This window comes from Falco peregrinus, chromosome 6 (assembly GCF_023634155.1).
Source record: "Falco peregrinus isolate bFalPer1 chromosome 6, bFalPer1.pri, whole genome shotgun sequence".
Taxonomy (NCBI): domain Eukaryota; kingdom Metazoa; phylum Chordata; class Aves; order Falconiformes; family Falconidae; genus Falco; species Falco peregrinus.
Window position 1 is genome coordinate 64,734,601 of NC_073726.1, and position 22,945 is coordinate 64,757,545.

Consider the following 22,945-nt stretch of genomic DNA (forward strand, 5'->3'; position numbering starts at 1 on the left):
TGCTCCACAAACCCAAGCTCCAATTCACCCAAGAAAATTGTTCACACAAAACAGCAAGAATTTAAGTGAAGAGCTCCTGACCAAGACAATACTGAATTAGGAAGCTGAGTTTTAAAGGAGGAGAAGTTGTTAAATACCATTTGCTACTGTGCTTTGAGAATGCAGAACACTGGCAGGTCTAAGAAAGGGCAGGAATCAGGCAGAAGCAGTCAGGCTGAAACTTGGACACCCCATTCTTGGACCTGCCAGTGTTGCTTTTTCAGACCACTTGTTTGCTCAACAAGTTTTGCAGCCTACAGGTACATTAGTCAATACCCACACTGGCAGAAGGCTGCTTTTCCTCCCTCCGGTGCCTGAGCACTCCAGTGTCCTGCCACAGAGCGGGTGCACCACAGAGTTACTGGAGAAGAAACTAAACTGTATACAGGTAGTACTTCATGTATTAACACACACATCCTGCCATTGGGAAAAAGTTCATCTGTAATCTTCAGTCTATAGCATTTCTTTTATTGGTTACCATTGCTATTTGTTATCCCTGGAGTGACTGCAGCAGGAAAATGCTAGACTGTACAGTTCACCGAGACACTTCTGTTGGGTCAGGGTGTGCTCCTCAGAGCTGAGGCAGAGAGGTACAAGGTGACCATTTCACAGGAGCAGGTGGCAAGGCTCCCAAATGGGTCTAGTGCCAATGCTTCTCTGGATGAGCTCAGTGGACACCACTAGAGAGGTCAGGCTCTTTCACTGGGGGTGGCTTTCACACAGCATTTATGAAACTATGTCAACAGAGCATTCTGCTTGCTGGAGGTTACCCAAGGGCAATTTCCATTTTATTCTGTTGCCCACTTAGACCAGAGGGGGGAAATAAAATTTAAAAAAAAAAAATAAAAAAAATAATGGGGATCTGCTGGGGTAGACCTAAGGACAATCCCATGGTCAGCTGGAGCTCTGCTCCCAGGGGTGGTCGGAACAGCTATTGCAACCTTGCTTTGCCCCTTTGCAAACAGCTGAGGTCCTGGCCAGAAACCTGAACAAAATCCAAGTCTAAATTCAAGAACCAGAGGAGCACAGTTACCACCATACCCAACATGTTATTCCAGTTGCTCCACAAGTACAAGCCTTAAATAGAGCTATCAGGTCTCAACTGCTTAACAGTAGCACTGTACACATTTTTGCACTGTAACTTGACCAGGTGCAAGTCTCCAGCCACAGCCAACATTCAGGCCAGGTTTGGCAAAGCTCTTGTTTTCTACACTACAGATGCCAACTAACGTTCAGCTTAAGGGCTCACACCACCCCCTACACAGCTCTCTGCTCTTTCCAGATATCCCCTCCAGAGGTTAGGCAGTGCCCGAGGTTCTAATAAATCAGGTGACCTCATACATGTGAGCAGGGAAGATGATATGACTGTCTAACAGGAAATAGCCTATAATCAAGTTTTCAATCTGTACTGAGTTAACAGGCAGGACAGATTGTGAGAGCTCCTCCAGCCCAAGTCATGCCAGAAAATCCCTTTCCCCCCACCTCTAAATTTAATAGAATCCTCCTCCTCCTTTGCATTGCCTCATTTGAATCTGCTGAAAAAAATATTCGGCCTCTTCCCAGAGGCAAACACTCCCACACTCATTTCCATTGGTTATGAAACTGCTACTGACGTCTAGCCTAGTTTTTCCGCTCGCTTTGCTCAGTTTCAGACCATTGCTCCCCATTGTTCTCCATTTTGCCCTACAAAGAAGAGGTTTAGAGGAGGGAAAATAAACAGGCCTACAGATGAGGGCTTAGGAAACTCATTCCACCAGCAACTGCACAAGGAAACAGAAAAAACCCAAACCCCAACCCCAAGGATGATCTGCTCACATCTAACAAGTCTCAGAGGCTTATTGAACTTGCTGCCTGGTGTGAAATGAGTCGCTTGGGTGCTCTGCAGTAAAAATGAGATCTCGCTTCTCCTGGTCAAAGTGTAACACTAACCGAAGACAGAAAGCAAGTTTTTCAAACAATAGGAGATGATCAGAGTTTGGTTTTGTTTTGTTTTTTAATCAAAAGATAAAGCCTTTAGTCACATATAGCAGAGTCCTCACCTAATGAAGCTTACTCACTTCACTCCTTTCTTAAATCCAACAAACCCCAAAAGCTGCTCACCTCCAGACTGCCAAGGTGTTTAACCATCACCATATCCTTGGGATGTGCAAAGAAATTCAACAGCAGAGAGGCTGCAATTTCCTTAACTAATTAAGATCACCTCGTAACCAGAATCCGAGTTGATTCTTCAATGTTAATCATTTAAGTGTAGAAACAAAGCTAGTGTTGTAGGGACTCTTAAAGGAAAAGAACTCACACGCCTAGGATGTGCAAGACTTCTCTAGGGTCTCCGCAGCAAGCCAAGAGGACAAATTCAGATCCCTCACGTACAGTAAGCCTGATTTGCAGATTTAAGATTAGATACCTCCTTCCTCACTATGAGGAGTACCGAAGTCCCCTTGTTGCCATCTGCCAAGCTCAAATACTTTGAAATAAATCTGTTTGGACAATTCCCTTATTTTCTAAGGGAGAGTGCTGCTGCCAGATGTATTTTGCCTAACTGTCAATAGGGTACAATTTACGCATCTAGAGAAAAGCACCAAGGTGGAGAAGAAAGTCCATAAGAGAGCAACATGTTAGAATGAGATTCAACATGCCTATTTCACTTGTGACCTAAACTGCAAACACATTCAACTTTGGGGGTGGGGGGGTGGTAATTAGCACGCAGTTGGGTACTAGTGCAGTTTTTACACTAATTGATTCTCACCAGTGCCATATTTCAGCTCTTCCCAACATCCTACTACCCTGGAGCAAAAAGTGTAGCTTATAAAGGGCTTTGAAAGTGCAAAAAAACAAAAAAGTTAATTTTTCAATGCCAGACAGACTCCTTGGGGAGCCTTAACTCAACATGCATGAGCAATACTCACAACAGGACAACACATGGCAAATAAAATGCAAAGCAGAACCAAGTGGAAAAAGAGGAGGGAGAGAAGGAGCTGGAAAGTAAGACTACACATGTGTGTGTAAACACAAATACAGGCACACAGAGGGGCACCACTTGATGAAGCAGCTCAGTTTTTGCTCTGTAGATTGCCAAGTTACCTGGATGGAGGCCTCGGATCAGTCCAAGGTCATTGAACACAACAAAAGCAAAATCCTGCAACAGGACAAATGTGCACTCAGTTACAAGTTAAATGAGAGCTCACAATGACCTAGAACACATCAGAGAACAACTTCATGCATAACGAGGAAAAGGCCATGCAAGTGCAGGGTGCTGAGGACACTGGATAGGATCTTGCTAACATTTCATCACATACAGATCAGGAATGACTGCTGACTAAGGTTTACACCAGTATAGATGCACAAAACAGAGTCCCCATGCCCTCAGTGCAAGAGAAGTCTCCTAAGTTTTCTGTTCCCCCAATCAGCCTGACCAATATTTCTCTCCCAGCTTGGGACAGACCCTGGGAAAAGCTTGCAAGAAGTATTTCATCTTTGTGATCTTTTAGGAAAAATGCTTCTCTCCTCATGCATACATGTCCCGGTTTCCACCTACAGGGCAACACCCACAGATCCTCAAACGTGAAACAGGGACATTTCCTAGCAAGGTGACCCCACAAGCCCGGTACTGGTGTCCCCAGGCAGCCCCAAATAGCCCAAACCAGCTGTTCAGCAGAACACAGTTCCTTCCTGCTTTTCCACAGTGGTGGGACTGCAGTCCTGCATTGTTTTTCTATAGCATGAGAAGGAGATTGCTTTTACATTTCATTGAATACATTGATCTGTAGGAGAAGGAATCTCCAACGTTTGGAAAGGTTCTTCTAAGTCACTGACCAGAAATCCACACCCTCATTCAAACAGCCAGTGTAACTTCTCTGGTCCCCTCTGAGGTACGGTCCCCTCAGTATAGAGTAGAAAAAACAAAGCAGAAAAGTAATAGGTAACATACTAGAAATACCCATGGGATTTAGCACTTCTACTATTTTTTTTCCTAAGCGTGGCATTTAGAGCACACCAGCAGTCATGAATTCCCTTGGCAATCTGTACCTCTCCAGGCCCGAGACCACCAAGTTGCTTGGCTCAAGCCCCTGTGCTCATGACTGCTGGTGTGCTCTAAAGGCAGGCATTATAGCTCCCTTCTGTTAGCAGTTAGAGCACTGAGAAGCAAAGCAGCGAGTCAGGTTAAAATCTTTATGGGGGTTTAAACCTACATGTCTCACCTTATCCAGTTACCAAGCTGCACAACCTTCTGTAAGGGATCTGGCTCCATCCACCCCACTGAACTTTTCAACTTCACATGAATTGCAGATGCATCAGGGTGAAAGGACTTGGTAGCTGAGGAACATAAAGTACTTTCTTGGGAAGGAAGGCACTTGCAGTGCAGCTGTCACTCAGGTCACTGCTGACTGGAAAACACTCCCACAGAACAAGGATCAAAACCTCCCCGCTTGTGCCATGGCTCATTCCTATGCTATGTGAGTTGCTCTCTGCTGTTTCTTATTCACGTACCACCAGTTATATTATCAGAAAGGATTCTGTATGTTGGAAAGAATGATGTAAATAAATGCCCCTTCCATCGCAATATGTGTAAACATGAATTTCACTGCATTCCTAGGATTCATTACTACAGTGAGAGCAAACCCTATAGCATCACTCAACCAAACGCTTACCCCAGCAGGCTGCACAGAGATACCACAGATCCAACTGAATTAAGACATTGATTTGCACCTCCCTCTCACCCAACTGCTCCAGCACTCCACAAACATTAGTGACTGACCCTATGCGATTATCTTTGCCCCCTCCAAACCTTATTCCTTTGACCCTCTTTGCAGCTAAACACATCCATCCAGATTCTCTGCTCTCTCCCAGGTTTCGTTTTGCCACATACCTGAACAACTAATTCAATCAAACTTGACAACTGAGTGAGGGTCCCCCTCACACACTGTCACTCCCTGCAAAGATCACTTGGACACTTGTCCTGATTCTCCTGGTTTCCTCCCATCCACTGAGGAAAAAGGTTTTGATGTGGCCCACCTCCAGGGAAAGGTCAAACACCTAAACTATCTCCCAGCTCCAGTAAAACCCAGCATTTAAGAAGAGTGTTGGGTGTGAAACATCTTTCCTGTGGCATTTATGATTAAAGCGTTGATACGCTGCGCTAGGCCATAAGAATTACAGACCAAAACTAACTAGGAGAGAGAAAATAAAAGGAAACAACGTTATACATCTTTCAGTAATTTTATCCCTGTGAAGGATTCTGAACTTTGCATGGAATAAAGGCCTGATGTGCCCTACAGAATACAGCCTCTGGCAGAGTCAAGACTGGAAAAGGGTAAAAACGGTGGTGGGGAAGGAGAGTAAACCAACTGACAGGTATGGAGACTGGCCTGGGTAGAGTGGTATGGAGAGAAGCAATAGTCTCCCATTGCAAACCATATAATAAGGGATATGAATTATCCTCTATATTTACAGCCTATATCACGATACAGGAATGAGGAAACACTCGAAGAAATTGAAGAGCCTAAGACTGGTCAAGATACGAGTTTTTAACTATGCAGGGCCACTCTTCAGAATTCATGGCTACAGTCATTAAAAGGGCCAGATAAGGGTGCTGGGGTTTGAACCTAATGGCTTGTCTAACAGCCAGTGTTGAATACCTCTGTGCCTAGCTAGTGGGACAGGAACGTGATGGGAAGAGGAAAACTTTCCCACCTTGCCCTGCATGCTACACATGGCCTTACATGACCCAGGCATTACAAAAAGGGATTTGCGTGGTGCTCACACACTGCTCAGGGCTCAATACTTTTAAGTTGCATTCAATAAAAACACTTTTCACAAAAAAAGTAACTTCAGTGCTTCCAGAGGAAGAAAACAGAGATATCTGGAGTTTTGCAGCCAGAAGGCTGAGTATATTTATGATTACAGGCTCACATAGGCACGCACGCACAGAGGCTGGGAATGCAGCCCACTGCAGAGTCTTGCCACACGTTTCCACAGGGAGGTGCTGGGATGAAGCACATCAGCTTCCATAGGCACCCAGAGCTCTGCATCTGCTACAGCCATACAGCACTTCACTGGCATTAAGGAATCACAGGCTGAGAGGAGCACAACAGCCCAAACCCAATACCTGCACTGCAGATAGAGCCTCCCAGGGAATATCACTAAGGTCTAACAAGTAAAACAAAATACTTAAGTCCTTTGCATTAGCTTTACACCAGGTTGATATTAGCCACAGTTTAACCAGTTCACTTGCAGTAGACTGTTTCACACCCACTTTGCTTTCTTTGCAGCTTGACACTTTCTTCTCACACAAAGTTTTCTCATAAACTGGCCAGAAGCAAAACCAAGAAGCATTCCGCCCCCCCCCCCCCCCCCCCCGTGCTTATCCACTCTTTTTTCAATTCCTCAAAAATCACTGCAGCATCCCACCTCGCAGACCCACCCTTTGATCAGGGAGAAGGTGGGTTCCTGCCTCCCTAGTAGGAGCTCAGCAGCCTGAGCTACCAAAGCAAACTTACTTCACCTGACACTTCTTCCTTTTTCTTTCCCCCCCTGTGCAAATATCTTACCTGAAGGAAGGAAAAGGTACAGTAAAACTAGCAGCCCTCACCTCAGCAGCTTGAGCTGGAACCAGGAAAAGCAGGCCACCCTGACGCTTGTATCTGAGAGATCATGAAGCTATGGTGATCTTATGTGCTGCTAATTTAAGAAGTCGCAGGTGCCGCTAATCTCAGTTACCCCACCCTGGGAGGGGGAAGAAGTAGGAAAAAAGCCCCTGAGCAAGTGTCTCTGCTATATTCTTTGCGTTGCCTAGGGCTTAGGCTGTGAGGTAAACCACTGAACTTGGGAAAATAACAGTCTGTGTATGGCTTTTAACTTATTTTTGTTTTCCCCTACATATGAAATTTATCTCTACTGTTTCTGGGTCATCAGTCTGCAGATCTGCCTTAGTCATCCGGCTAGGGTGTTCACAGAAGAATAAATACATGAATCATGTTCTTTGCAGGCATTGCTGTGATATAATTCCCTCCCCCCTGACTTCCTTGTATTTCCCGAGTTGAGGAAACCAAAGCCTCCAGCACTGCAGTGAGCATGCTTTGGTCATTGGCTGCCTCACCAGGCAGCTTTGCAGGAAAGCAACCTGTGCACAGCTCTGCTGCTGCTTGCATATGGGGGCAGCTCATGCTCACGGGCTGCGTCAGCCCAACTGCTTGGTCAGGGGCTTGGACATGCCCTGCAGCACCAGGAGACAGTGGGTGAATCCACACCTGTAAGGGTAGCACAGCACAGGCACAGCCCACGCACACTCCGTGCTTCTGGGGCCGGGATGTTGTTTTGTTTGCAGTTTTCTTAGATTGAAAATAAAAGCAGGCAGGTCAGAAAAGGCAAAAAGAGAAGCTTGAGATGAATTACATTTACCACTCTAAATTACTTCTACATGTGGGTCTGGGGCTTGAATCCATGCTCTGCATTGGACCATGCAGATACGATTTTAGGAGTCATCCTACCCAGTGTGTAGGAGCAGTGGGAGGTGGAAGAAGATCTGTTACAATCTGTCTTGATTTGCAGGGTGAGGGCTTTTGATGGTGCAGTGTCAACCACTGCAGGACCAACTTTTGGTTCCACAACATTTGTGACTCTAAGGTTGCATCTGGGGCTCTTCTGGGCAGCAGGAGATCAGGGAGCCTGCAAGGGGCAGAGGTGTCAGAAGGAAGTTCAGAGAGGAGATGTAAGCCTCACTCTACTTCCAGAGTGAATTAAACACTAATGTTTTCATTGTAGGAAGGCTCACATTTCCAATTTGCCTCTCCCCTGGAGACAAATGTGAAGGTTTTCCTTCTGAAAATCCAGAGGACAAGTGTTGGGTGTTCCAGAAACTCAATAAGAACAAAAGGAATTTTCCACCACCCTTTAAACAACTCACTTCTCCAGTCAATAAGCAGGGCATTAAGCAAGGCCATAGAAGATCCTGGGTTTCATCCCCTTTTGACCCTAAAATATTTTATTCCCTTGACATTTTTGAGGGAAATGTGCTAGCACAACATGTCAGGAGATCTACTGAAGCTGTGTTTCTACAGTTCTTTCAGGTTATGTAGTGAGTTTAGACAAATAATGACAATCTCTGCTGGAGAACTCTTGCAGCCTTCTGAGCAGTCAAGGTCATCACTTCATTGGGAGGGTTAAAGTTTGTTTGCCTTCAACTGCCTCCTGTTTATAGTAGGAAACTCAAAGAACGCTTCCAGGATTCTATAAGCAATAGCTCTTGCCTATTTGTAACTACTATGATGTGTTAAGATGGGACTTTCCACCCATCTGAGAAACAATATACTTCGATCAAATTTCCTGAAAAGTACATTCCTTCTGGGATCAGTCTCCCCTCCAAGCTGCTGCTTCTTGAAAGCTCTTGACAAAGAGCTTTGCAAAAGAGATCTGTGTGCAAAGTGACCTCATTTTTCTTCTTTGCTTTCACTGGTGTTTTTTTCTTTTTCTATACCTTAAGTGATCACCGTTAAAAATTGTATTTTGTTAGTTACTGAGTGTGGTGGTCAGTGTGAATCTTCTGTAAATAAATTAGTTCAGATCATTTATCTGAACAAGCTCTGAGACAAGCCAGTTCTGAGGACTTGCCCACAATTACAGAATCACAGAATCAAAGAACGGTCAGGGTTGGAAGGGACCTCTGGAGATCATCTGGTCCAACCCCCTGCTAAAGCAGGCTCACCCACAGCAGGTTGCACAGTCACATCCAGGCAGGTTTTGAATGTCTCCAGAGAAGGAGACCCCACAGCCTCTCTGGGCAGCCTCTTCCAGTGCTCTGTCATCCCCAAAGTAAAGAAGTTTTTCCTCATATTCAGGTGGAAATTCCTGTGTTGAAATTTGTGCCCATTGCCCCTTGTCCTGTCACTGGGCACCACTGAAAAGAGCCTGGCCCCGTCCTCCTGGCACTCGCCCTTAAGATATTAGTAGACACTGATAGGATCCCCTCAGCCTTCTCCTCTCCAGGCTCCACAGGCCCAGCTCTCTCAGCCTTTCCCCACGAGGGAGATGCTCCAGTCCCCTAATTACCTTGGCAGCCCTCTGCTGGACCCTCCCCAGCAGCTCCCTGTCTCCCTTGAACTGGGGAGCCCAGCACTGGGCACGGCACTCCAGGTGCGGCCCCACCAGGGCAGAGCAGAGGGGCAGGATCACCTCCCTCACCTGCTGGCCACGCTCCTCCTGATGCACCCCAGGGTCCCACTGGCCACCTTGGGCACACGGGCACACGGCTGGCTCGTGGGCAACTTGCTGTCCACCAGGACTCCCAGGTCCTTCTCCGCAGAGCCGCCTCCCAGCAGGTCAGCCCCAGCTTGTGCTGGTGCGTGGGGTTGTTCCTCCCTGGGGGCAGGACCCTGAACTTGCCTTTGGTGAACTCCATCAGGTTCCTCTCTGCCCAACTCTCCAGCCTGTCCAGGTCTCGCTGAATGGCAGCGCAGCCTCTGGTGTATCACCTGTATCACCTGCTCCTCCCAGCTCTGTATCTTCAGCAAACTTGCTGAGGGCACACTCTGTCCCTTCATCCAGGTCATGCACAAGTAAGTTGAGCAGGACTGGACCCAGTGCTGACCCCTGGGGAACACCACTGGCTACAGCTGGACTCTGCTGTTGGTCACAGCCCTCTGAGCTCTGCCAGTTCTCAGTCCACCTCACTGTCCACTCATCTAATCCATGCTTCCTGAGCTTACCTATGAGGATGTTATGGGAGACAGTGTCAAAAGCCTTGCTGAGGTCAAGTTAGACAACATCTACCACTCTTTCTTCATCTACCCAGCCAATCATTCCATCACAGAAGTCTATCAGGTTGGTGAGGCATGATTTCCCCTTGGTGAATCCATGTTGACTGTTCCTGATGACCTTCTTTTCCTCCACGTGCTTCGAGAAGACCTCCAGGATGAGCTGTTCCATCACCTTTCCAGGAATGGATGTGAGGCTAAGCAGCCTGCACTTGCCTGGGTCTTCTATCTTGCCCTGTTTGAAGACTGGTGACATTGACTTTTCTTCAGTCCTCCAGCACCTCTCCTGTCCTCCATGACCTCTCAGAGATGATGGAGAGTGGCTCAAAAATAACATCTGACAGCTCCCTCATCACTCGGCGGTCCATCCCATTGGGGCCCATGGATTTGTGGGTGTCAGATCTGCTTAAGTGATTTCTAACATGATCCTCCTCAAGCAAGGGAAAGTCTTCCTTTCTCCAGACTTCCTCTCTTGCCTCCAGGGTTGGGGAAACCAGAGGGCCAGCCTTAGCAGTGAAGACTGAAGCAAAGAAGGCATTCAGTAACCCTGCCTTCTCTGTGTCCTTTGTCACCAGGGCACCCACCTCATTCAGCAGTGGGCCCACATTTTCCCTAGGCATCCTTTTCCTGCTGATGCACTTGAAGAAGCCCTTCCTGTTGTCCTCTGTTTAGTTGTTTTCTGCATGTCTAGTAATTCTTGGAATAAAATTACTTGGCCCCTTCCAAAAATTTCCTCTTCCAAAATGAGGTGTAGAGGTTGTTATTATGTTGTTACAGCTCCACAGAATAATTTTTTCCTCAAACAGAAAACTGTTCCTCTGGAAATATATCAACTTTTGTAATATATGTATAATAAAGACATAAAACTTTATTTCTTTATGTATGTGCTTATACCTAGTTTTACCGTTCTGTTTATAATTTTATTTATCCACATTTCTGTGAGTTTTTGTTGTCTTTTAATACAAGGAAGCATTATATTAGCACAGTGTAAAGCACAGTGCACTTACCCAGCACCTTGATACTTAGTGCTGTCTTTATTTCCCATCAAGCAGAGTGACAGAGTTTTAATTAATGCTCAGTATAATTCTAGCAAGTTAAAAATAAAAGCATAACTGAAAGTCCATGAATCTTTTTGTATAATAAACATGCCTAATAGCCTAAAGTAAGCAGTCATCTGTCTGTTCAAGTGATCAAATGGAACAAAAGACATCTAGCCATAACACATCCAGTCTTATTTACTAGCTCCTCTTCCTGTTCCCAGCTATACACACAAACGGACCTCTAAATTTACCAGAATGGTTCATTTTACTAGTGCCAGAAGAGCAAAACACTGTAATGCTCCTGCAAGGCTCTCAGGGCTGCAGCTGATGTCAGTGCCCTGCCTGTACTGACCTCCACCACCCATGGGTGCCTGCATCCTATTGAAGCTGCTTCTGTGTCATTGGCTCTCACAAGCCCCCATGCATCAACTTTATGCCCATAAGCAAGCAGAGACTCCTGGATCAGACATCACAGACAGTTTTCACCTTTATGAGAACTGTTAATCAATGCAAGCTTTTGGAGAATCTCTGTGTGGATAGTATGATATCTTTGGGCATAGGTGGGACAGATGTGCCTCCAGAAATGAGTAAGGTGACCCCCAGGCTAGTTTGGGGTGATTAGAAAGATGAGGTGTGAAGTCACGAGCCAGCTAAACTCTTTGAAAGCTATAGTTGGAGGAGATGCCCCGGGCCCCTGTAACTCCTGAGGGTTTCTTGTGCCAGTGGATGAGATCTTAGATAGTGATGTTCCAGCTGCTATTTTTTCCCTCCAGTAAGATGCTAAGAGTGCTTTGCACAACAGTCAGGGAATGCTGTTTCAGAGGAAATGGTTGAAAACTGTTTCAGAAGTCATTTCTGTAGATAAATCATGACAGGAGAGGAAGAAACAGCTAACAAGTATTTTGTGACCTATAGAAAAAACATGGTAAATAATCTGGACAAGATTCCTGGACAGGTCCTGGACAGAACCACAGAAGGTCATCCAACCCCTGGATGAAGCAACCATACTATTTTGATGGATATTCTTAAAGACTTTCCTGAATGGCATCCTCACTCCCCAGCATTCTGTAACAGGGCTGAATTGTCCTTATTGGTAGAAAGCATTTTACCTAAGTCTAAACCAAATTTTCCCTTGTTGCCTTTCATGATCTCTGCCTCTTGCTCTGTCCAACAGGGACTCAGCCCTTCTGGTGGGCCTGCCCTCACTCTCTCCTGTTCCCATCAAATACCACATGACAGTTGCAGAGCTGGGTCTTTTACCACAGACCTCCAGGTTGTCTCAAGGGCCTTGGGAAGATTTTTGAGCTGTTAGGAGTACATGTTCTACCAAGACTTTTGAACTAAACATCTACAGCTTGCTAGCAAAGGGGAATGGGTCTCAATGACTTGTCCACCTCCTTCTAGCACCATGTTTTGGTGCTGAGTGGCTCAAGTTAGACATCATTTCCGTTTCGTGTAATCTGACCACTATGTTCCCAAAGCACACAAACCACCACATCAGATCAGATCAGAGCATCTAGCAAAAATAATAAGATAACAACAGGGAAAATCTGTCCATTGGAGAAATTTTATCCAAACACTCATCAGGTACTGGGCTGAGTCATACACTGAAATGGGGAGAGAGTTACACTGAAAGGTGGTTGATGAATATGAGAGGGAAAAGCACTGTTTTGGATTAACTGAAAAAAAAAATTATTATTTCCAGCAAAAGGAAAAACATTTAACAGAATGAGTTGTCAGCCTTCTGCAAATTAAAATGAAAGGACATTCCTTAAGGGAAAATTGTTTCAAAATAAAACAAAAAAATGTTGCATTTAGAAAATCTAAATCATTGTAACTTTCCCCAGCTCACTCTGTCTGCTTTAGCTTTAGGCAGTCTGGATTCATAGAGCACATGCTCCATTACCTACCTAGGCTGTCCGTCCTTTCTCTCCCCTTTTTCCTAGTTCGTCCATTCTATCTACATATGGTAGCCAAGGATCCTGCTTCTTCCTCATGCAAGTGGCACTCGGCATGCTTTATGGAGGATGGCCTGGAAAGAAAGACTCCAAAGACATTGGACAAAATGTACATAGCACCTTTTCCCCAGCTCAGGAATTTCACAACGCATCCTACATTTGCTGCCAGCAGCTGCATGCACCCTAGGTAAGCCTCATATAGACTGATGGTAAAATGTTGTATTAGGTCATTTGCCTTGCTCTTCACAAGCTGAACATCACGTTACTTAAATTCAATGTGAGGGAAGTGTCCCTCTTTTCTGATCAAGTCTTTCAGTCCTGCAACAATGTCAGCATTCCTTTACATGCCACAGTGACTTTTACAGAGGCAAGGAGGCTTCAGCAGTCCAGTTGACTCTCACTGGTTTTGATGGTTCCTCATTACTGCAAGATGGATGTACCTCCCAGTCTTAAATGCATTTACCCCCCCAGCATTCATCTGGGTCAAAGCAGTGACCCCATTTTGTGGGCTGGGAATTGAACCCCAGGGAGACTAAAGACTGGAGCAACCTGGGCAAACACATAGGTCCCCAACATTTCTGCTAGGCTTCCCCAGCTCCCACTGTTATGACCACTAAACACTCACATGAGCTCCGTACCATGCTGAGGGGGTTCCTGCTCACATGGTTCAGCAGCCCGATTGGTATGGGACCAGAGCAGCAGTGCTCATTGCTTGTTACAGAGGAGGAGACGATGCAGAGGGCGAGAGAAAAGAAAGACTTCTTTTTTTGGGGGTGACAATCTATACCTGACTTCTTTTTTGCTGAAGTGTTGTCACAGTTTGACCACAGCCAGCAACGAAGTACCATGCCACCTCTTGCTTACTCCTCCTCCCTGCGGTAGCATGGGAAGGAGAATTAGTAAAAGGTAAAAAAACCCCTGTGGAGTGAGGTAAGAACAGTTTAATAATCGAAATAAAGTAAAATACAATACCACTACTACTAATAATAGTGATGAAAAGGGAGATAACAAAAAAGAGAGCGGAATAAAACTCAAGAGAAACAAGTGATGCACAATGCAACTGCTCACCAGTCACTGACCTGTGCCCAGCCAGTCCCCGAGCAGCGATCAGCCCCTCCCAGCCAACTCCCCCCAGTTTATATACTGAGCATGACATCCTGTGGTATGGAATATCCCTTTGGCTAGTTTGGGTCAGATGTACTGGCTGTGCTCCCTCCCAGCTTCTTGTGCACCTGCTCACTGGTGAAGAATGGAAAATTGAGAAGTCCTTGATTTAGGGTAAGCATAATGCCACTACTTGGCTACAACTGGAACATCAGTGTGCTATCAACATGATTCTCATACTAAATCCAAAACACAGCACTGTACTAGCTGCTAGGAAGAAAATCAACTCTACCCCAGCTGAAACCAGGGCAAGTATTAACCAAGAAATTCCTGCTCTGATACACCTTTCCATTCATTTTTTGTAGCTGTCATTATTTACTTGAAGCACATTGTTGTAGGTGGACAGTGAGTTCTCATTGCTGACTTGTAGCTGGCATAGCAACAAAACATACACACTTGCATGTCCATGGGGTGGATGGAGGGCATAACACCGACTGCTGCTGGGTTGCCTCAGCCCTCCTACTCTAACAACTTGATTTTCACTGCAGCTAGCTTTGCTCTGTGTAAATATTGACATTTCCCACATTGGAGAGCTGCTTCTGTGAAGTTATTGTTGTTATTTAACAACATTAATACCCAAGAAACATTATAACATTTATTCCATGACAAAAACTATGCTTTGTAGCAGAACATCAAGTCTGGCAGAGCAGCAGTTTTCATGGCAAGGCCACATCTTTTGCTAATCCCAGGAAAACCTGCCCAACTTGATCAGTTTATAAGTCTTTATGAAATTACACTTCACAAATATGCTGTTGAAATGCCTTTAGACTTCTTGGCAACCGAGTTCCCATATGGTTTCTCTGTGTCGCTCAGACATTTGAACAGCCAGTCCTTGGGACTGCAGCCCGTGCAGTCCTCACTACCTTCACTTCTGGCCTTCCCTTGCTGACTTTTTCAAGAAATCACTTTTGTACTCTTGACTGTTTCTTTAAGAATCTTCTGGATTTTGTGCATATGTGAGTGAGTACAGGCAAGCTATCTCGCAGCAACGGTCTGAACTGATTTAAAATTATTAGAGGATCTTGGCAGTAGATGCTAGAGGAGTGTGTAGTGTTTATACCATGTCTATTTACTTGCAATGCACCTTTGCCAGAGCCATAATTCAAAATATGCATACCAATCAACTTTTTAATAATTTCCAGGAATAATTATTGTCATCATTTTATGTTTCAGTGTGAGTATTCCAATAAAATATGTTGCAATTGGATTGAAAAGATTGAATCGCGTTTTGAAAAGTCTTATTTAAAGTTAACAGGTTTTGGTACTTTCAGAATAAAAGTAATTTTAAAAGTTGTGACATAGCAGTCTCACAAATACATTCTTGCAAAATATGAAAACATGTATTCCTCCATGTTCTTGTAGAATTTAATCTCATGAAGTGTGATTTCATTTAGTAGCTTTCAATGATACATATATATACACTTATACATGCATATGTATGTGTAAGAAAACATAAAGTCCACAGATCTGTATGTTCCAAATTATTTTTCATGATCTTACTTAGGACTGTATGAAATTTGTAATTGTTGCTTCTTGACTTTCATTTAAAAGCACATTCTGTTGCAGTTGCAAGTAACTACTGGAGCTGCATGCTAAGATGCGTGCATTAGCCACCATGTAGACAGGTATGAGCAATACAATGCAATCCCATACCATTCCTCCTGTTGCAAGAAGTGCAGTCCCATGTTTTTCTCATTATTTTAACTAATGAATATCAAAATATTAAATAACCACCCCTTAATAAATCAACACCAAAAATCTCTGTACTAACTACTTTCCTGATGGTCAAGGAATGCTGCCAAAATCAATAAACTCATCGTAGTAAAATTTGTCAGCACTTGCTATGAACCATAGAAACATATTACCAGTTGTTTTCTAGAGCTGCAGTTGCTTTTTTATTATTTAATTGTTGGCTGAAAATTGACCTCCCAGTTGGTCTTCCTGTCAGGAGGGAGCCCTCTTCACACAGCAGTCACCCCCAAGTCAGTGTAACTCCTGTAGCTTCTGGTTTTGTCCACCTACCCAACTTCTCCAAGGTGAGTGCACACCTGGAGTGAGTATTAGTGCAAATCAAGCCTTGACTCTGTCCGCTGTCAGGTTCACAGGAGGTACTGCTGGAAAACACTGTGGCTGCCATGTTACACCTTCTGTCTCATTCACCTGCCACCTTTGCAGCCTGTGGAGACCCACCTCCCTAGACTTTGAGGCCCAGGGTTCTTCTGCAGTGTCTGAACCCCAGTGAGTGCTGACATCTGGCCAATGCTCCCCATCCTTCCTGCCCTCCAGCATGGTCCCTGTTGCCTCAGCTCACGCACATTGGCAAAGGAAGTGCCAAAGCCTGACTTCACATTCATACCATGCACAAAAGCAGGAATGCAGAGTCTGGATGACTGGGCCAAATACCATCCAACATGCTGCATCGCAGCAGTGACACGGGTCTGCTGTAGATTTGTACAGGGATGCTCCTGCACGTGCCTCTTGGACCAAGAACAGCAGAGACATAACCCTCCCAAGGGACTGTGGAGGTGCTACCACAATTTTCTGGTAATACTAATAATTTGTCAGAGCTATATAACAGACACACCTATTTTTCCACTGCTGTGGATGACTGTCAGGCTGTGGAAGACTTCAGATGACAGTGGATCTGTTGCTGCACATAGGCAAAGTCTTCTTGGTGTTATCCATAGTTCAGTTCACGCAGTGCCTAGAGATATGATGGTTCACTGTGCTTCTTGCCTAGTCACACTGCTTTATGATATTCCTCGTATCAGCCTTTAACATGACTGACTGTTTCATTTAGTATCATTGGTGAGGGAAAGACCCTCTTGGAATAGAAGTAGCCAATAACATCTCTGAGTGCAATAAATAAGAACTGAATTAATTTGATTTTTTGGTAATCAGCACTCAGTAATAGACCATGTTATTCTGACTCCAGCTGAGCAATCAATGAAGAAGTTCTATTTCGATGGCTTTTGAGTTTTTCTAGATCAGCTGGACCGACTTTCAACCTGCTCTTCAAGAGCTTAAGTTGCAACTGGCGATATTTTTTCTAGAAAAAAAAGGGAATGAGAGTAACTTTTCCAATTACTCCAAGAACAGCTACCACTAAAGATTTTGCTTTGGAGTTGGAAATAGCTTGTGGTTTTGTACAGCAGACATTTTTTGGAGCACATGGTCACCACCACGTCCTCTTCTAAGAAGCCGGCCGATTTTTGTCCTTGGCAGTTGCAGGGCAGTGACAGCCCCCGGCAGAAGAGTGGCTGTGACCACCCTCCAGTTCCCCTGCTGCTTCAGTGCGCCTCTCAAAATGAATCCTCACATACTTGTTTTTCAGAGAACAGCAACAGGCTTGTTTCACAACAGCTTTTGCTGTATTTTACTTATGTTTCTTTCTCTCACTCCCGTCAAGGAACACATGAATCGAGCCTTTGTCCAGACTGGCTGTCTTACCCGGCTTAAACCTCTCTGCCCCAGAGACACATAGCGTCACAGCCTTCCTGACACAATACCCATCAGGGACAGGGCACACTTTGTCACCCACATAGTCATGAAAAATCTGGAATGCCACCTATATGTGACAACACATGCCTTTGTTGTTTTCCAGCCTCAAAACCATACTTTACCAAATCTAAATCTTAAAATTGAGGTGCCTGTGTCCTGCTTGGGACTGAAAATTACTGAATACAGTATACATTACTCGTGGTTTGCTTATGCCTTACTGCTTAGAGTATTGTAACGGTGCTCGCTGCTGACAAACAACTGCTGTTACTGTCACTAGTAAGTCTGTCACACATAGCAAAGTGAGAGAACTTCAGTGTTTCAGATATACAAACTTCAGCTTTTCCACCTGAGACATTTAAATGTCTGAGTTTTGTCCAAACTGGTACTGTCCAGGTGTTTTTTCAGGAATATTGGACCAAGGAAATATTGACATATCTCTAATTACTTAATTGCTGTCTCAAACATTGTTAAACACCAACAGATGAATGATGGAGCATACAAGCATCCTCACCCATTTAACACCTGAGACACTGCATGTCACTGTTGACATACGCCAGCCAGCTCAGGTTTGTGGCAATGTACAACATGGTGCAGCGCCATCTTAAATTATTATTGGTACAACTTAGAAAAAAACAAACACTAGAAATAACAAATTCACTCTTAAGAAAATGCGCTGATGAACCACAGAAAGAAAGAAACCAGGATACTATCTATGAACATTAACATCAGAAACTTTGCAGTAGACTGTTTTCAATAGATGTTGCCACAGACATATATTAGACAACTGTTTGCCCATTAGGTACTGACACCATTATTTTTTAGAAATGAAGGAAACATTTCATAGAAAATGCATCTCATTTGGAATTATAAAACTAAACTTATAAGAATACCATCTTTTAAAGTACCATACTTTCATCCTGTGTTTTCTCTGGTCTTTCATTATTTTACTCCAAATAGGATGGAATCTACAATAAACTTGTTCAGGTTTTCACAATGTCAAGAACCGAAGTGATCAAAGACTGAACCCTGCACTTCAGTCACTGTCTGGTGATTTTTAAGCCCAATTCACCTCATTGTTTATGTTCCCTACTTTGAGCTATTGATGACACCAAGCCTAACACTGGCAGAGGTTAGATGTTAACAAGGTTATCTGCAGCACCACCTGGAGCTAGCAGGCTGTGCTGCTGCCGGGTTGAATGATGGAGTGGTTGAGACCAGCTAACACCAAGGAGTCAGACAACTCCCCTACATGTACCAGACCACTTCTGACTGAGGTTGGCGAGCTGTTGGGAACACTGAGAAAAGCTTGTAGAAGATCCCCTAACAGTTGCCATGCTTTTGTGAGGACTTAAAATTGTATTATTTGTCATTCAAGAACAAATTCCACGAGTCTGGAGAAAAAACCTGAAACTGCAGATGACCCACAAACCTAATTGGCAGGCTGTCAAGGGATTTCTGTGGGTTCAGGTTTGAAACTGAGCTGCAGCAGCAGGATACACTCCAGAAAATAAGTATATGTAAAATGCGTAAAATTAAGAGTGCAGCTGTTGACAGCCAGACACTGAAACGATTTGTTTAAAAATAAAACAACTCAAGAAAACATACTAGCAACTGCAGGCCTCAACAGAAGCAGATGCAAAATGTTATAAAGTGATAATTAGAGGAACTGCCTGAATGCATAGTGATGTTGTGCAAGACAGATCAGTTTAGAAATATACAGCTTGTCATGAAATATTTGCTTGTTCCAAGCCATAAGAATACAGAACATTGAGTTTTCTGTTCTGAGGGCATGGGGTTTGGTGGAGCCGAAGTCCTGCTGGCCACAGGGCACCCTGTGCTCCAGTAGGCACCACCTTTTGATAACATTTCCTTTCCTCCTGTGTGGGAGGACATACGTCCTCCTAAAAGGAGCTGAGTACTTTAAAATACTGTTTAAAAAAACAGAACAAATGAAAAGACCTGCTCAGCTGGAGAAAGGACATTGTGTTCTTTCTGCGTTTTGAGCACACACACCCCCTCTGCTATTATTAGGGCTCAGTTTGTAGCTGGAGCAGAAAACCAGATGGTAATCCCCAGTCTCAATTAAATGGGAGTCTTTCTGTGCGCTGTCATCTGCTTGTCCAGCCTGTGCATCGAGAACTCAGGGCCCAAACTGGGGGAACAGAAACAATTTCATTGACAGATGGAATTGCTGCTATTTAAGGACAGATGTTTGTACATGTCATCTATTAAGGTCTGCATGTTGTTAAATGCTTGGTTACAAGAATGGGGGGGGGAAAAATAATCAAATGTTTGATTTCTTTGGCTAAAAGGTATTTTGCCCTGTCAAAGAATTTCACATGCTTGTGTATGCTACTATGAAACTAGTTTCAGAATTTATTCAAATAAAATTTGCTTAGAATTAATTCATAGTTAATTTAATAAATTGTAGTATTTTTGCAATATGTTCAAATGCAATTTGAGAAAAAAATAGTTTTTTAGTGTGTGTTTAAATACCCTTCCCTTTTCTTCTGATAACAACCATGGTGTAGTAAAGGGCATGTAAAGAAGACACATTTGTAACCTATGCAAGAAAGAAAGAAGGTACAGAGGAAATTCGCACTATGGACAGAGAGGTTTACTGGAACAAATGGGTGAAGAAAAAAATTAAATGTATGTACCAGAGAAAACTAAGCATGATTAGACTCCAAGTATATTAAAGGGATTTTGAGATCTCTATAGAATCTGCACTCCTTCCTGTGCCGTGGTCCTGACAAAAAATTTGACCTTTAGCAATTTCACCTGAGTCAGCTTTCTGTGACAAACTCAGCATTTGATTCAGCTTTCTAACCTGCTGTAAGTTTTTAGAGGGCAGAGGGTTGAGGGGCTTTAGTGTTGATCCTTCCTGCATAATGTTCATGGATTTGAATTGTGTTTTAACGTAAAGTACAAAAGGTAGTCGATGGAGCTTTATTTCACCCTGAACATTTAACACCCTTCCAGAGAAAAAGATGGACTGGAGCTGTAATTCTATTTTAAGCAACAGAGTATTTGATAACGAATCGTAATGAAATTAGAAAGGGATGATATTAGATTGCCTTAACCTTGCTCTGGCTGCCACCTCACTATAGCAGATGACTGGAGAATTGTTGATTGTGTGGCTTTGGGGTTGAGGTGTGTTTTACAAAAAGAAATCAGGACAATTTGAAGAGTGAAAAGTGAATTCTGAAACGCATGGGAAGACCACTGGTTTTCATTCTCCTTCTGCCTTGCTTTCTGGTTCCTTAAGTACTTTCCCCACCCCCACCCCAGAAGGATTTGAAAGGGATTTTTCATTATTCTAAGGTATTTTTTGAACTCCCAAGCTATACTTGATGCCAGAGAAGTGACACTATGATATCAGACCCATGGTACAATCCCAGCTTGGCTCTGCAGGTGGCCTATGGTCAGGAATTGCCAGCAACCACTGTCCCAGAGGTTTTTCCCTAAAAGAAACATTTGTTTAATGCTCAAAATCAGGCCTTCTGCCATTTTATGCCTAATTAATAAGACTGTGAGCCAGTGTTGGTTGAGTTGTCCATACGTTTCACAACATCCTTTACTTGCCTAGCTGGCAGCCTGGGTGCAGCTCACCAGCCTCTGCTCTTGGGGCCAGCATCTGAGCTCTCCTTGGCCATTTTAGGAGCCAGGAATTTATCCATCATCCTGGAAGGAGCATACAGCAGCTCCAAGCAATACTGCTTTTCTTGGAGAGAGCTCAGAGAGCAGTGGTCAAGGATATTCTTAATGTCTCTCGCTATGCACGTGCCCAGCTCAAGCTTTGCAGTCATCTGGCCCCTCCTCGTGGTGCAAATGGCTGCAGAGCCAACCACGGGAACATCACCGATGAGCAGTCTGCTGCCCAAAAAGGCCTTCCTTCCTAGGTGACCTGTGGCCCCTGCTTACTTGCTCTCTGGCACCCTGGCCCAGGTCCTGCTGCCGCCAGCCAGAAGACGGTGGCGGTGGTGTTTACTGCTGTCTCTCTGGCTGGGGAGGTTCATCCATGGTCACAGCTTGGGGATCCAGCCTGGCTCCCCTCCGTGAAGAGCTTTCTCTTCACTGGGGTTTGGCCACGGCAACGCAGGCAGCCTTTACTTTTGGCTGCCAACAGACTGTTCCTAAGCCACGTTTTTCTTGCCTGAGGATTTGCATGCAACACATTTCTGTCACTGGGACTAAGCAGACTTGGGAGCTGGTGTTTTAGCTATCAACAGAGGTTTCTCCTCATCATCACATCAATAGGTTTTCTAGCTGTGGTGTTGTGAGGGGACATTGGATTTAGATGTCCTAAATGATCCAGCAGTTGCCTACATTAGAGCTTGATGTTTTGTGTACAGCTTGCAAAAGATAGAGCTTTTTTAGTTTACAAGGGCCTGTGATGGTCTGTGGACCTGTGAAAATTCTTCCCATGGCTAGAAGGAGTCTAAAAGCATTGGGACTTGCAGCTTAAGCCATCGCCAGCAGTTTTTGAGGGGACAGGGGTCATCTGAGCTTCTGGGTGTGTGACCTGGCTGGAAGGCAGCGGGTGCCTACAGCTCTGGGTAGGCACTGACTTCTGCTGTTTTGAGGCCCAAGAGAGGACATAATAGCAATGAATGAAGGGAAGCAACTGTAGTCAAGCTTCCTACTGTCCCAGAAAGAGTTTTACAACCAGAACCAGTGCTTAATACCCAGCTGCAAAGCAATCTTTCCTTCATTTTCAAGCCATCAAATGCCTGCAAGGGGCAGACTGGCATCCCACCTCAGGTCCAGATCCTCCTCAGATTTCTAACTTGAAACCCAAATGAACTCTTGGTTTCATCCTCCCTTAAATACTCCTGTCCCCTCTTTCCACATGACATCTGTGACTCACACCCACAGAGATCCTATCCTTCTCCAGGGAGAAGCTATCATCCTGTCCTCCATATTGAGGTAGTAGCTAGCTCCTCACATGTCTCTCAATAGCATTTCTTTCAAACACTTTTCACTTACAGAGAAAATCCTCCTATCTCATTGGAATAAGTTGATTTATAAGGAAAAATATACTACAGCTACTATTTGTTCAGTGATTGTGTTAAAAGCCTCACTAGGCAAAGTTTTGTGTGAGAAAGAAACCCTTGGACAGCCTCATCCCAAGAGTTAATACAGAATTGGGAAAGCTTGGTCCAAGTGGAGAGAGCAGACACTGACATACGAGAGAATGACATGACTGCCAGCAGCTCTTCTGCAACCATCTTCTGATTCAGCCCCAATTAGTCATTGCTTCCTACTGCCAGAACACCCTGCTATTACCAATCCTAAACAGGAGCATTTTCTGTGAACCTTACCTAGACCTGCAGGAACCAAAACCCGTTATTTCCCATGACAGTTAAAAATACCATGCAGTGAAAATGGCTACATTTGTCAAACTCATCTCCCCATGTACAGGGACACAGTGAGTTTATTGGTGGGATGGGTAAATACGTAATCAGTTTAAGCCACATGGGGCTTTCTTGGT